At 49.8% G+C, this 15,865-nt stretch overlaps 1 protein-coding gene across 1 annotated transcript in view; it reads right to left on the minus strand.

Moving 5' to 3' along the window:
* Positions 1–9,250: 9,250 nt before the first annotated feature.
* LOC135909449 (KICSTOR complex protein ITFG2-like) overlaps positions 9,251–15,865 on the minus strand; it is a 184,889-nt gene continuing 178,274 nt past the window's right edge. The window contains exon 15 of the mRNA XM_070536025.1: positions 9,251–10,763. The gene's annotated coding sequence lies outside the window, so the exon portion shown is untranslated. The remainder of the gene's footprint in view (positions 10,764–15,865) is intronic.

Genomic DNA, 15,865 nt, shown 5'->3' on the forward strand with positions numbered 1-15,865 from the left:
ATACATCATAGCAAAAGAAATGTTTAGTTCTTGTTAATTATGTATTGGATGGCTAATTGCGAAAATTGTTCCCGCCGAAGAGCATAAACCGGCTGCTCAAGCAGATATTAACGCGATAGCGTTAAGGAGCCCATGTCGTAGAAAATCCGGTCTCGGCGTCCCGCGTCGGCGTCCAGCGCTGAACGCCACTTCGCCAAGATTTTCGATCCACCCATACCCAGGCCATCCACTTGACGCAAGAAATTTACTGAACTAATTGAACTTGGAAAAGTAAAATACGTGGAAAAATCGTAAACTACGACATTCACATAAACTACAGACATGATAGCTCTCGGATTGTAATTTGACTATGCGAGAAAACATAATTCTCTTACGGGAAAACTCAAAGAAACCCTTTAAATAAAGTTGGCTCCAATGCAATTTTCCAGCGTTTCTACAATTCACATGCCGGTCGCGGCGTCCGCCATTTTCGCGAGCTGGCGCGCGGGTGTCTCAGGGGCCACGGAGCGGCGCGCCCGGTTCCTTGCAGTACCTCCAGCTGGAACTCGCGACTCCGCCGCATCGCGGCTCACGCAAGAGGCCGCGTTTCTACCACAAAGCCAGCCTTCGTGCATAGCGTTCGCGGTCAGCGTTCCCCGGTGAACATTACGGTTACATACGCTCCAGTTGACCGGAAGCGTGCGAAGCAGTCCGGGATCTTTGAATGCTATTGCGTTCCACTCTCAAAGGCGAAGCTTAAGCGTGCGGAGCATTGCATTAAGCATTGCACATTTTTATAAAATTGCTGTTTCACTTTGGAGACCGCATATAGTCAGGCGTTTATGTCGACTGTCCTGACACACTAAAATTGGCGAAGCCAGGAGGACCGTTCAAGGCTAGTCAGGTAGTTCAACCAAGTTCCGCCGTTGCCAGTGGCCTGAAAAAAAAAAGAGGGTACGCGGCTCCGCACACGGTGTGATGCATCTCAGCAAGAGCGCCTTCATAGACTTGACGCTGGTTTATGATTGCGGCTTCCACTTCGGTTGGGGAGAGATTAGGAAGCACTCACCCATCGATTACGGCTCGGTGTGGCGTACTCTCACCGATACCTTCACAAGATTGGACAAGCACGGGACCCTGACTGTAGCGTCTGTCACACTTCCGAGAAAATAACTCGCGTACTTTGCGTCTGTCCTCAATATGCGGCCGAGCGAAGAACACTTCAGTCTAGTGTTGACTGCTTGGACACCCGCCTCTTTTCGGAAGATGCTAGGCGCGTGGAGAAGAGTTGACCATGCCCAACGCGCCATAAAGTCACTCTTGAACTTTCTACGTGAGTCGGTTTAGACGATCGCCTCCAGAACCTGTGAAACGTACAGACAGTGCAAAATGTGTCTGCGCGATAGCTTTTTTGTGTGGACGAGATTATTGTATTGTGTCTACAGCGTGCATCCGCGTATTGGACAATGTGTATATAGCAGCTCATTGTACCATAACATAATCACCTGCCGCCTACCTTTCCCACTTCCTCTTTCCCCAGTGAGGAGTGGCAGGCTAGACAAGCTCTCCAGGCCCAACCTCTCCTTCTTTCTCTTCATTAAAATTTACTCATCCTCCTAAAGCCTTTGCCACGTTCACCCGATTGAAAGAACAAATTCGGCTGCACTTAGAATCACAGTGCTCCTTTCTCAAAGTGGCCGCCAGGTTTCATTATGGAGGCCAAGGTCGGCTGACCATGACGTTTCGGCACTCGCTCGGTCGCCTACTACTGCGCTGCTACATCGAGTCGCGCAACGAATAGCAGCACGACAGACCAACGAGCGAGCCGGAGGGAATGACAAATGTCGCGTTGTTTAGCTCCCACGTGACCAAGTTCCGCGTCGTGACGTCACGACACATACGATTGCGAGAAAACGAAACTGATTCGTAAGAAAACTGTATTATAGAAAATTATTTAGGGCGCTCCGGAAGGTGGCAAGTTTTGTGGTTTGAGGTTCAGGACCCTCATTTAGAGAGAGAGAGAGAATGAAACCTTTATTTGGAGCAGTGACTTGTCAGTCGAGATGGGAGGGTCCCTTATTCCAGGAACCCTCTGGCGTGGATCTCCCTCCAGGTCCGGGCGACGAGTTTGCGCTGGTCCACCAGCTCCGGCTTGGAGGTCGCAGCCTCCCACGTTTCAGCGAGGAGGTTAGGGTCTGCGTCTGCTGCTACTAGTATCGCTGTGATGATTGCTCGGGTTTTCTTGCATTGCAGTAGGAGGTCCGCCAGGGTGTCTGGCACGTTGCAGTGTGGACAGGTGCAGCTGTATAGCGTTGGGTGGAAATGATGCAGTAAGCTTCCGTGGGTAAAGGTATTGCTCTGGAGTCGCCTGTGGTCGGTGCCTTCGTTCCTCGTTAGTTTAGGATGTGGTGGAGGGTATACCCTGCGTCCAAGCCGATAGTGCTGCAGATGTGCCTGGTAGGTTAGCGGTATTGTTTCCGTTTCCTCCACTGATTTGGGTGGGTGGGACATGTCTAGAATATCGTACGGTGAGGCCCGGTTGACCCTTGCGCGGGCCGCGGTGTGTGCCGCTTCATTCCCCTCGAATCCCTCGTGTCCCGGAACCCACATGATGCAGGTGTATGGGGAGGAGTGTCGCCACGTTTCACTATGTTGATCGCTTTGATGGAGATCCTACCCTTCATGTAGTTGCGTGCCACTGTTTGATAGTCGGTGAATACCCCTATGGCATCCTCGCTTGTATGGGTGGAGAGCGCTATAGCGGCCTGCTCAGCTGTGTCCGCGCGTTTGGCGAGAATTCTCGCCAACGTCAGTGTCGTCCCCCTGTAGTCTGTGATGCTGATGGCGAAGGCGTTTCGACCCGGATACTTGGCTGCGTCGTTACTTGGCTTACTCCCGGATACTTGGCTGCGTTGGAGAAGTATGGGAGAGGCCTTTGCCCTGCAGTGGGAGTAACCAGGCTGCTGCTGATGATGATGATGACTTGGCTGCGTCCACGTAGCGCGCCTGCGGGTCGTTACGGTGCTTGTCTCTGATGGCGTTTACCCTGGCGAGCCGTCTGCCTCGATGGTGTTCTGGGTGCATGTTCCGAGGTATCTGAAGAACTTGTAGACATTCTCGGAGCTTCGACGTGATCTTTTCCTTACGTTCGCCATCGTGTTCTAGGTTGGTTATGTAACCTGTGCGTCTGAGAACTGCTCGGCCTGTGGTTGTGAGCTTGAGTATCTCGATCTCGTTGATGAGGTGCGCTTCCGCGAGTTCTTCCCAGGAGTTGTGAACTCCCATGCGAAGCAATCGGTCAGTGGAGGCGGTTGTCAGCAGTCCTAGGGCGAGCTTCATGGCCTTTCGTATTAGAAGGTTTAGCTTTTGTTTCTCGGCTGTCTTCAGGTTGAGGTAAGGAGTTCTGTATGTAATGCGGCTGTAAAGGAGGGCTTGTACCATTCGCAAGGTGTCGTGCTCTTTGAGGCCACTGCGGCGATTGGTCACCCGTCGTATCAGATGAGTAAGCTGTGCCACGGTGTTGTGGAGCCTGGGGAGTGTGGCGGAGCCGGACACGTCCTTGTGCATATGGACTCTGAGGATTCGAAGTTAGTCGACCTTCGATATCGGGACTCCCTGAAGGACTTGTGGCTCCGGTGCGTCATGGCTTGGGGCCCGGCCCCGTGTGCGTGCCCCGATTACTAAGAGCTCAGATTTATACGGGGCACAGTGGAGGCCACAGGTGTTAAGGTACCATTGGATGATGTTGACCGCCTCTTGAAGACAGGCCTCCTGTTCGCCCGTGCTAGCGCCTCTCGTCCACAGTGTGATATCATCTGCATATAGAGCATGGAATATCCCTGGGACGGTGTCTAGGAGGCGGGGAAGATTGAGGAGGGCCACGTAGAAGAGAAGTGGCGATACTACCGAACCTTGTGGCGTACCCCTGTTAGGTAGGTGAAATGTATTGCTCCGGAGGTTGACAATCCCCACCGTGGCCGTACGGTTGGTGAGGAAAGCGTTCATGGAGGCGTATGTTTTGGCACTGCAGCCGATATCTTCTAGGTTACGGAGAATGGCTTCATGGCTCACGTTATCAAAGGCGCCCTTTACGCCTAGAGCCAGAATGGAAGACTTGCAGTGTTTGGTCAAATGATCAAGAATATCTTCCTTTAGCTGGAAGAGGACGTCCTGCGTGGAGAGCATCTGGCGGAAGCCGAACATGGTGTGCGGATAGCGATCGTTTTCCTCGAGATGTGTGGTGAGTCGCTCTTTGACCATGTGTTCAAACAGTTTCCCGGCGAAGGACGTAAGAGAGATGGGGCGGAGATCTGCGATGGAGATGGGTTTGTTTGGATTGGGTACCATGGTTACCTCCGAGTGCTTCCAGGCTGTTGGTAGCTCGCCCTTAATCCAGCAGTCGTTATAGTACCGAAGGAGAGCCGTCAGCGCCCGAGAGGGTAGCTATCGAAGGTGCTTGTTGGTGACTCTGTCTTTGCCCGGGCTCGTATGCGTGTTAGCCTAAAGAGGGCCGCCTGTAACTCTGCCTGTGTGAAAGGCCGATCTAACTCTTTGTTCGGCGCTCCTTGGTACTCCCTTGGGGTGGAATGATGGGTGGCAGTGGTTTGCGGGTTAGCTGAGTCATGTAGCTTTGTCTGAAGTTCTTGGAGTAGCTGATCCTCTGCGCCGCCATAGTTGTGGATTAGTCGGTGAATTGTAGGTCTTTGTTGGCTTTTGGAGTGGTTGTCGTCGACCAGGGCTTGAAGTATATGTCAAGTCTTCTTTGTGCTGAGGGTCCCTTGAAGTTGGTCGTAGAAGGATCGCCAGTTCTGACTCGTTAGCTGTTTAGCGTACTCCTGTGCTTGCATGCTTAATAGGGCAATTCGGCGCTGGAGCTTGCGGTTGAGCATTTGGCGTCGCCATCGTTTAAGGAGCCATCGCCGAGCCTCCCATAAGTGCAGTAGGCGATTATCGACCACCAGATTGTCCTCGTCTAGTTGAATCGTCCTGGTGTGGCCGTCAACCACCCCTACGATACCGTTCACCCAAGCTTCAATGTCTTTGACGTCCGAATCATTGTCAAGCTAATTCCTATACGCGTTCGTCAGTGAGTAGTGCCTTTCCTGTCTTGGGCGCGCGGTGAGATTGTTCAATCTCGACTTGAATTATGTGGTGATCGCTCCCTAGCGTGTCCGGGAGTCGGGTCCACGTGGCCTTTCGCATGTCTAGAGTGAACGTGGGATCAGGATTTGTTTCCCTCGACACGCTGTTGCCCACTCGGGTGGGTTGGAGCAGGTCATTTCATAACGTAAGACCGTGGTGCTGTGCGGTGTCATGAACCCGTGCCCCCTTTTTGGTGGTATTGGGGTAGCCCCAAGCCGCGTATGGGGCGTTAAGGTCCCCTACTACAACAAGCCGGTTGCCGTTAACGTTCTTGCGAAGGTCCCGGACGAGTGGTCGTAGTGGAGTAGCTGCTGCCGCGGCGGGCATAGAGATTGGCCAGGTATAGGCTCTGTTGATTCTTACGTGTCGGCAACACCTCTATGGTGTGTTCGATTTCAGTGTCTTCAATTTCGTGAGGCTGTGCGGTTAGTGTCTTCTTGACAAGAATTGCGGGCAGTGTGCGGGCAGTGTGTGCCATAGTGTTGTAGCCGGGGAGCTTTATTTTCTTGGTGTTGGCTTCCTGTAACGTGATTATGTCAGGATTGTTTGCTTTGAGATATTCTTGCAGGTTGGCCAAGCGGGGCCTATAGGATCTGCAATTCCAGTGCCAAATGCGGAGGGCGGGAAGTGGCTCGGTATGTCTACGCTTGGGAGCCGACATGTTGATGGTTGTCCTCCACCTGGAGTAGGTGGTTTGGTGTTGTCGAGCTCGAATCCTCCGCGGATTCCACTCGTGCTGTCTTTCATCCTTTGCGTTTGGTTCCTAGCTGCTTCGCCAGATGTTCATGAGTCACGAAATTCTTGCAAGCATAGGTAATGAAGTTGTGTTGTTGTGCCATGAAGCCATCCAGTTTGGCGTCGAGTGTGGTGACCGTACGAGTTAGTGGGTCTACCTTTTCCATGATTTTAGTTATCACTGTCTGTATGGTTATGTCTGCTGATGCGAGAAGTTTTGTAGTGAAGGTTTCCTCGAAGACTTGAAGGCGTCGTTCAACAAGGGCGAGAATCTTCGCTTCATATGCTTGCAGCCGTTCGTCTACCCGCTTCATTATTCTGGCTTCTACCCGTTTTAGTATGATTTCTTCTACTCTCTTCGTTACTTTTTCCCCGAGTTCTGGCGTGTTGCACTCGGCTACCGGTTGTTGTATCGTCCTCTGTAGATCCTGCACTTTATGTTCGAGAGTCCATATCGTCGCTGTCTCGCCTGAACTACTCGGGTTGCGTGAGGAATTCGAGGCGCTGCTTCCACTCGCCGAAGCGACGTTAAGTGATTCGCCTAACGGAGCGAGACGGTGACCGAAAGCGGGATGTAGAGCGCGATCTTAGAATAGAGCGAGAGCGTCTCCGGCAAGGTCTTTGTCGAGGCGAGGGCCCCCGTGAGCTTTCCGAGGTGGTAACCAGCGCGGGGAAGTCTTCGGTGCTCGAGCTCCAGTGATTCTCTCGGGCGCGAGCGTTGTCAAGCTGCTGTCTTCTTACTTGGTAGGGAGGCGGGTTGTTACGGAGTTTCTTCTTACATTCCTTGCCTGCCGTTTCGTGGTCTCCGCCGCAAATCTTGCATTTCGGGTGGCAGTCGTGCTCTTCTGTGACCCCATCGCGCCCACATGTGTAGCAGAAGTTGGCTCTCGGCTGAGGACAGATATCCTGTCGGTGTCCGATGGCGCCGCAGGTTCTGCAGTATTGGACGGATTTTCGGTAGGGTTTGCATCTGTATCACCGCTTTGGTACGTTACGTAATAAGGGACGTGCTGTCCGTCGAAGGTGATAACCGCGGCTGTTGAAGATCCTAGCATGCGCACGCCGAGAACCATGTATCTTGAGTCCACTCGAAGGCCGGCAACAATCGCCGCGGGACTTGTACCCCGTTCGAGGCCGTATATCACTCCGCGGCACACATCGTCTGGGTGTCGAATATGGGGACTGACTTGATAGACGATTCCGCCGAGTTGTATGGTGTTGATACACTGCAGTTTGGAAGCTCGTTCCATACTTGCCGTGCTCGCGATGATCACATTATCTAGTTTCTGCACTTGTACTCGGACGTTATCGTGAAAGTCTTGCTGGACCAAACCACTGGATCTTCCGATGGCATGTGCCACTGCGATGAGTGTGTTCTTCGAGAGGTCAAGTCCTGCTTGAGGGCGGAAGACGATCTTGAAGTTGTCAGTAGGGAAGGGTCGCATCCTCAGAATGCGTTGATGCTGCGGCAGTGCTTGTGCTCGAGGTTTGGGGTCTGGTTTCAGGACTTCCATGGTTCTTTCCTCGGCGGATTTATTGTCTTCTTTTGGTGATCTGCCTTTACGACCAACTTGTACCAACTCGATGCGGGCTTTACCCGTCGTTTTACCGCTGTTCGAGTCGTATGTCCACTGGGGTATGGTATCGGAGTTGGCCCCGGTCACTTCCATTCGCCCCGTTGTCGGCTCCTGTAAAGCGTACGTCATGTGTTTCCAGAAAAGCGTGCGCGCTTCGCCTCAGATGCTGGTTCTGCGTGATTGACTCCTACTGCGAGAGCGCCGTGCGCGTGCACCGCGGGCCTGCAGGCGCGAGCCGCTGGTCTCCCGCTCGTGCCACGGGTGCCCCGGCGTTAGGGTTATCTTGGAGCGCACGGTCACAGAATGTTCAGGGTTCGATTATTCGAGTAAAGGTCTACTCACTGCGTCGTGGCTGGTGTCAAACGATGCCTTGGAACTTCAGGAATCCAAGGTTACCAAATTCGCTGAGCTTCGAAGCAATATTCCACACAAAATAGCGAGAAAAGCAGGAGCTTATGTGAGGTACGACTGTGCTCCTCGGCCACCTGGCGGCCTTTTCGGACCCTCATTTAGCACAAAAAAAAAAAAAACAGAAGTCGACACTTTCAGCGCTCCTTTAGGGCTAGATGAAAAGTTGATATGTACAACCTGGTGCTGCTTACTCCTGCAACCCTGAGGTTGAAATACGTAAAGGTTACTATCCTATTTAATGCGAACAGTATTCCTGGAATTTTCACGCAAGTTTTTTCTGGCCATCTAACTGTTCTCGTGGGTCAATCCCGAATAATGTGCACTCCAGAAATGTGGCCCTAACGTCATTCGGAGAGGTCTTCAATGAAAAGAGATACTATCCCTTAAAATTTCTGCGAATTCATTTTCGTCTCGGAAGAATGCCATTCGCATACGTCGATAGTCAGCGTAGATGAGTTCTGCCCAACTTTACATTTTGTATTCGTTTCTTCCTTCGTCATCACTAGAATTGCGTGTTATCGTCCTCGCTTTCGCCGCTATCGGCCACTCTCAGTGATGGGTGATAAGAAATTAACGGAATAGTAAGAATCCTTACATAATACGGCGCCTCACCTCAAAGGGGATGAAACTGTCCCATTTCGACACCGTCAAAGTTGCGATACTCTACATAAAGAAAGCGAACATCATTATACTGGGGATAAATTGCAGAAATGTAACGGTGATTCAATCACCATGACCACAAGCATTTACGCTGATCTCGGCCTCTCAATTCTCACGCTATCGAAACATGACTTCCCTTCGACCTGACCAATTTGCTCCACGTAATGTCACGAGCGATCATGTTTTTATATTAACTGCAGCTACTCATTCATCGCAGGAATTTACCCACAGGAATCGTTCTAGTTTATCCAGGTCGCAAGCGCCAACCAAAGCCGGAAGTTGTGGTACCCACGTGCTTTATCTACGAAAAACAACATTCCGCAGCAGGATGGCGTACAGGGTAGATACGGCGGACGCAGCACAGCGGGCGCCGACCTCTTCGCGGTTTCCACGAGCGCGCAAAACGTGCGAATAGTTGAAGTGCTACGCAGAAGTTGAAGAGTAATCTTTGATGGCCGATAACTCCGTTCATAAGCAATGCATTCGCATGCACTTACAGCCCGAGAAGTAGATTCGTGATGTGGCATTCTCTAATGTCGAATGGCATTTCAAAACTTTGTTGAAAGGCCCATCAAGCGGCTTTTCAATGAACCCTTCATTTCTCCCTGCATGGCAGCTGCGGAGTCGTACAATTTCTCAACCTGACATGATCCAATCCTCAAGTGAATGGAGCGTATCGTGCCTCCTTTTGACTACATCTAAGGTGCAAATAAATGTGGTTTAATTAACCAAACTCACACACATGGTTGTAAAAACACACAAAGAAAGCTTTATTTGAGCGAGATTTCACTTTCAAAACGAAGAAACAAGCATACAGATAAAACTGACAGGCTCGTGAACGTACAAATGTAGCATATAAATGTACAAAGCAACTTATACCAGACTTTAAAAAATAAGGCTAGCATCTGGCGCACAAAACAAAGTAACAAAACATTAGTTATATTCACTTTGCACAACTAAGGGTATCTTTATATCCTAAATGTACAGCTGGTTAGAACACAATGAATAACAAGCATTTCAACTACCGAATGTTTAGGCGTGTGACAAAATTGTAAATTTGTGACCGAGTGTGCCAAATCAATAATTTTCCCCACGACAACACTTCTCGCATTTTTTTAACATTAGAATGGAGATCCCGAAAACTAAAAACAAAATATTATGCGAAGGCCGTCTGCCACAGGCCTGCAAGGCCACCCACCTGACTACAATCTGTGGTTCTATGTTCCGCGCCATCAATCCCAGTTAGACTATATCGAACACAATAAATCACACATACAATACAACAATTTTAACCTCCACAGTGTTGTGACGGCCAGGACAAAGACAAAACAACGCAGACTATATGAGGCATAAAAGTGTGCGTTCTCAAATTGCGAACAGTGCAGAACAAGAAAAAAATGTTCATCCGTTCGCAGAGCCAACCATCTGCTACGGCTCTGCTCGCAAAAGTGAAGAGGAAAGACCAGCGCTTCCGTGAAACTGCGGCGCATACTTCTCATCACTCGCTGGTCACGAGATGTGGCTTGTGTGCCGTACCGATGAGCATTACACTGCTTCATTCATCTGTACAGTTTGAGGATGAGATGGGCAGGCAAATGTGCGACATAAGGGAAAGCTTAATGATATGTGACATTGCTGACCTTGATTTTGTTATGCTTGTACAACTTTTACGACATGATATGAAGAGAATACTGGTGAATTTTAGCTGGCAGTTGCAACAGAAGCGCGGAATCCTCATATCTTATTGCACATAAAATGTTTCTTTTTTTTTTCATGTGTCTCACTGAAAACAGGTTGTAAGACATATAAACAGGCTTAGACATAAAACGGCATCGTAAAGTCGGCGTGAAAGGTTTACGGTGCGCACGTAGTCCGATAAAGTCTGATCCCCGCTCAGTTTTTGCTTGCACCTCAAAGGAGAACGGCGCTATGTTGATCAAGTATGCGCTAGTCCAGGCTGTAGGTCCAAATTCATGGCTGCGGATTCTTTCGAAATAGTGCGCCCCACAAACTTTTCACGCCAACTGTACATATAGGTCACACTTTACTATTGTTCAAAGCATCACGGCAAATAAACAGACTCGTACAATACATTCAGTTTGAACATGCTCTTTAGACGCAGTAGTGACCGTCGCAGCGGCAGCTGGTGATGTCAAATTCCCGTCATATCAAGGTAACGACGTCGTAAGGATTGGACATAATAAACTCTGGTAAAGGTGGTAGCAGGTATTCTAACGACCCTAAATCGCTGAAGGGACACTAAAAAGAAACATTGAAACAGTTTAGACAGATAAATCACTTAAATACTCTATTTTTATTAATTTTCCGGCAGTAGGTTGCTTACTAGAAAAGAAATCGAAAAAATCAAGCTTAACCTTTCATCAAATTTCGCGCGGGAAGCTCAGCTTTTGTACGTCAGTGTGACGTCATGAATTTATGTACGTTCTCGTATTTATGCCATTGTGGCACAGTGAAATTTCTCAGAACTGTCCAGCTTCATTCTTCGGCTACTTCAGAATACAACGTAGTCCAAGTTTACCGATAAGAAATACATGACGTCAAAATCCATGACGTCACGTCGAGCTGGCGCGCGAATTTCGAGGTGGCGTAGCCCTCATTATTTCATTCTGCATTTTTTTAGGGCGCCGCTCGCAGGAGCCCGTCCCTGAGTTGAGCGTCGGCGTAACCGGCAGAACTAGAACGAACGAGCTAAGCGCAGTGGAGGATGAAAGTCGTCAAAAGCGAAGAGAGCGCAAGGAGGAAAACGGATGAGGACAGCATGGCGAAAGGGTGAGGGGGAAAGCGGAGTGCCGCACGAGACATGCTCCACGACGGCGACCCGCTACGAGATGGCGCCATAGCAGCCTGCGCCGTCACGCGGTCGCCGATGACGTCATTACTAAGGCATGCGACGAGCGCGTCCACCGGTACCGCATACGGAAACAAAGCACTGGCGTAGGCTTCATACCGACTGCGGATTCGTTACTTCGCCTGAGCCATGTGTTCCTGTGCTCACGCTTTCTTTGTGGACAATGAGCGACGCGACCGGTGGAATTCCAAACACCTAAAGAACTGCGCTCCAATTTTGCATTAGGGAATATCGTAATCGCCGAATTTTTTTTTTCGCTTACCAATGCTCTCCTCGCAGTAGCAGTAACTTTTCCGGTATTGTACAGAAGTGTAATTTACTATGCAGATAACTTATTCTTCTGTTTAGTGTCCCTTCAAAGTCGGCAATGTGGAGCACGTGTCGCACCAATGAAAAAGAAACAAACAAGAACAAACGAACACCACATCTGAAGGCTTGCAAAGTAAAACCCCTGTATGAACAAACGCAGTTTTATCCTTGGAAGAATTCCGCCACCGGACCATTCGTATCACGTAATACAAGTTATTCATTATGCAAAAAAGAGGTGACCCGGCCACGGCGGCCGACTTTCGATGGGAGCGAAATGCGAAAACACCCGTGTATTTAGATTTAGGTGCACGTTAAAGAACCCCAGGTGGTCGAAATTTCCGGAGTCCTCCACTACGGCGTGCCTCATAATCAGAAAGTGGTTTTGGCACGTAAAACCCCATAATTCAAAAAAAGAGGTGAGACATGCAGACAGGACACAAGAGTAGAGAAGTGGACAACACGAACGCCTCTACTCTTGTGTCCTCTCTGCACGCCTCACCTCTTTTTTGCATAATGAATCCTTACCAACCTAGCTCAGCTTTCTGTCGTTCTAAACAAGTTATTGTTCCTTTTTTATGTTTTATACAAAAGAAGAGCGCTTATTTTCCCTGCTGATGATTTCGACACCACCCGCCACGGCACTCAGTTCAGATGAAAGAAGCCCGCGAAAACGCGCAGAATTGCCGCGCGACTGGCCACTTGAGGCGCTTTGCGTACGAGGGCTTCTTTCACGTTCAGAAAAACCTTTATGTACACTCTTAAAATGTTCACACCCTTATGGATGTAATGCGGGTGTATTTATCTGTTCACGCTTGCAAACACCCTTTTTTAAGGAGAAGAGTGTTCAATAAGAAAACACCCCTGGAGCACTCCAGTCTTTCTCATTTGCACCCTAATTTTACGGGAGTAAATGAACAAGCTTACAGTATATGACAAATGAACATTGGCAGTTTACGCTTTGATACTGGCTATACATGAAATGCGCGCTACGTAATCTGCGCTTGAATAAGGTAGCTGGAATGATCGGGGCATTTAGGCAGCAGTGCACGGACTCCGAACAGCGGTCAAAAATGACGTTTTCCACGAATATTGATTTCGAATGGATGACACTAACGCGCCGACTTTGCATAGCTAGATATCTGCAAAAGGCTTCGCATGATCAATGGCAAAATCTTTACAATCGTATCACTGAACACTTAAAGGTGTGCAAGCAGTTAGACTAGGAATGGTTAGGCGTGAGGGCTAACGGTAAATAGCTCACCAAGTTCCGGTTTGTAGGTTACATTGGCACACTCAGCAACGCTGCAGGCTATTTGTAACAAACGTTTGAGGACCTTAGTGAAGAAAGCGTAAGAGTCTCATTTGAAGGTTAGTATGCAGAAGAGAAAAGTAATGTCCCACAGCCTGGCGAGAGAACGAAATGTCATGATCGGCAGTCAGCCTCTAGAACCTGCGCAGAAATATGTTTTTGAGGTTAATTACTCGCAGGGGCCTCTGATCAAGGAAATTAAGAAAAATAAAAGATTAGTTGGAGAGCTTACCGCAGGCATTACTAAATTATGACCATGGAGCTTACTGCTAACCATTGCTTTCTACCGTTACTTACATATGGGGCCTCAACTTGGAGGTTACCAAAGAAGCTCGGGAAGACGTTGAGGACCGCGCAACGAGCGATGCAATGAAAGCATGTTAGGCGTGACGATAATAGACGGGAAGACAGCGATGTGGATTAGAGAGCGAACGGGGATAGCTGATATTCTGGTTGACATCAAGAGGAAGAAGTCGAGCTGGCCAGACCACGCAATCGTAAGGGAGAGAACCGCTCGTCTATTGGATTTGCAGAATGGGTGCCAAGGGAAGGGAAGCACAGTCGAGGACGGCAGAGAATAAGGTGGGCGTGATGGAATGAGAAAATTTGAAGACACGTGGAACCAGTTAGCACAAGAAAGGGGTATTGGAGATCGCTGGAGAAGCTTTCGTCCTGCGATGGACATCAAAATAGGGTGATGATGATGATGCCACGACATCCATGCCAGCTTCGTGGCATGTCATTCATGTTATATCATGCATGCGTGTCATGCACATTCTGATAGCTCGATTGCGTTGATTGCGGGTGGGGAGGGGGGAGTAGCGGAGTAGCCAAGGAGGGCAACGCCGGGCACTTGTAACGCTTACTAACAGTAAAATTTTTGCCACTACGGCACTGGCCTAGCTCCTTCCAGCTCCACGGTGAATTGGGACCACCCCCTCCCCTCACACAAAAAATTTTCTGGCTGTGCCACTGTGGGGAGGGGGGCGTAAGGTTGCTCCACACCCCTCTAACTCGTCAACGGAAGCAGGGGAGGGGAGGAGAGCTGCCGCCGGGCCGGAAACCTTAGGCAGCCCAATTATCGGCTGCATTTCCTTTCGGACGTGAATACTGCTCTAATGTCATTACACAGCAAGATTCATGGCGGTTCAAGGACATGCCACAATAAAAAAAAAAAAACTACACACCACCATCAGCAAGTCTTAGCTTGAGCAGGTCTTTGGGAGCTGGGAAAGAATCTCATAAAAAGAACAGCTTCGCACCCCCTTACATGCATTGTCAGCTCTGGATCGCCACCGATTGCACCTTCCCGATAAAAAAAAAATCACACAGAAACTTCTCTGGGAGTTGTCTGAGTATGCGTAAGCATTGTGACGCTTGCTCATCTACACGCCGTCCAATGTCATAATCAATGTTATGGGACTTGATCCGACGAGTATAAAGGCGCAGATATACTCCGACGTAGCGCGCGGCACGGCGACGTTACGTCGGCTGAAGCGCCACCCTCTACAGTCCGACGGCTCCCGACAGCCGACGTGACCGGCGGCGCCCGACGCGCTTGGACGTCGTCCGACTCCGAATAGAGCCGTCTGCATAATCAGTGTTGCCAGGTTTGGCTATATATATAGCCAAATTGAGCGACAGAAAAAATGTTTTGGTGTCGATTTGGGCGAGTTGGCTATGTGGCTATATTTGGGCTACTGAAAATCCGCGGCTTGGCTTTGTTTGGGCTGTAAGTGGCGCCCTAATCCATGCTTTAGAGGTGGCTTTCATCCAGTAGCAACAGGTCTCGAAGGCTATGCTTTATGGGACTGGGCAGGCAGCGCGGCTGTGCGTGTGTGCTTGCGCGAAAAGCCTCCTTTTCCTCACCCTGCGCCACTGGCGGAGCAGCTCGCTTTGATCTTTGATGCACTTAAAGCCGGCTTCGGCAACTCCTCGCTTCGGTGCATCAGAGGCAGAGGTATTAGCGCCTAGAGCTGTGCACGGGCTCGGGCCGGCCCGCGGGCCGGGCCATTTGGAGATTCTCTCACTCGGGCTTGGGTCGGGCCCGGGCCAGGTTTTTTTTGTCTCGGACGGACCGGTCGGGCTCCCCGATCTCGACTGCGTACATTATGCGAAAGTATGCTTGTCGTCTCGCATGTAGGTACAGCAGGAAGTGCAATGTATTTATTCATCAAAAATGGTATCTACAGGGACGGCAGAAAAGTACAAACGCTAACAAAAGGCAAACGAAAGCTAGCGGAGGCTCGGAATGCGTTTTCGGTTCTACCAATTACCGACGCTGTGGAAAAGCCGCCGCTTTCAGGCGCCTCCCAGTAAAAAGCATGAGAAGGAAAGCGTTTGGGAAGCCAAGTCTGTGTACAGTGCACGCGGAATCGCCTTTGCCACACATACAAATTAGCCAAAAGGCGGCGTATAGGGAGCTTTTCCAATGGGAAGTGGTATTCCTTGAAGACTGGCAGTTGATCGAAGTCGACAGGAAGCACACGTCGTCATTGCCTATGCTAGAAAGGCCACTATTTTCTGTCAGCAGCACCTTAGAAACGGGTGAACTTTTTCAACTCGCCGCTGTCGGCACCCAAAAAAGGGGACGATCAGGTGTTTTGTGGCATTCTCAGGACGAGGCTTCACAAAGCTCAGAAGACGCGCACCCGGATGCGCTTGCCTTAACCCTTCATCAATGTACAACTTGTTTTTGCACAATAACTTCGAATAACAATTGTGTGCGCACGCTGCATCTGTACATATATATATACAGATGCAGCGCGCGCATACAATTCGTTTTTTAGTCACTGAAACTGAAGGTTGGTGGGCCTGCCCACGAATTTTGCCCGCAGCTTGTTGCGACATGTCTTTGGAGATGAAGGCCTCCGA

The sequence above is a fragment of the Dermacentor albipictus genome, chromosome 3 (genome assembly GCF_038994185.2).
Source record: "Dermacentor albipictus isolate Rhodes 1998 colony chromosome 3, USDA_Dalb.pri_finalv2, whole genome shotgun sequence".
Taxonomy (NCBI): domain Eukaryota; kingdom Metazoa; phylum Arthropoda; class Arachnida; order Ixodida; family Ixodidae; genus Dermacentor; species Dermacentor albipictus.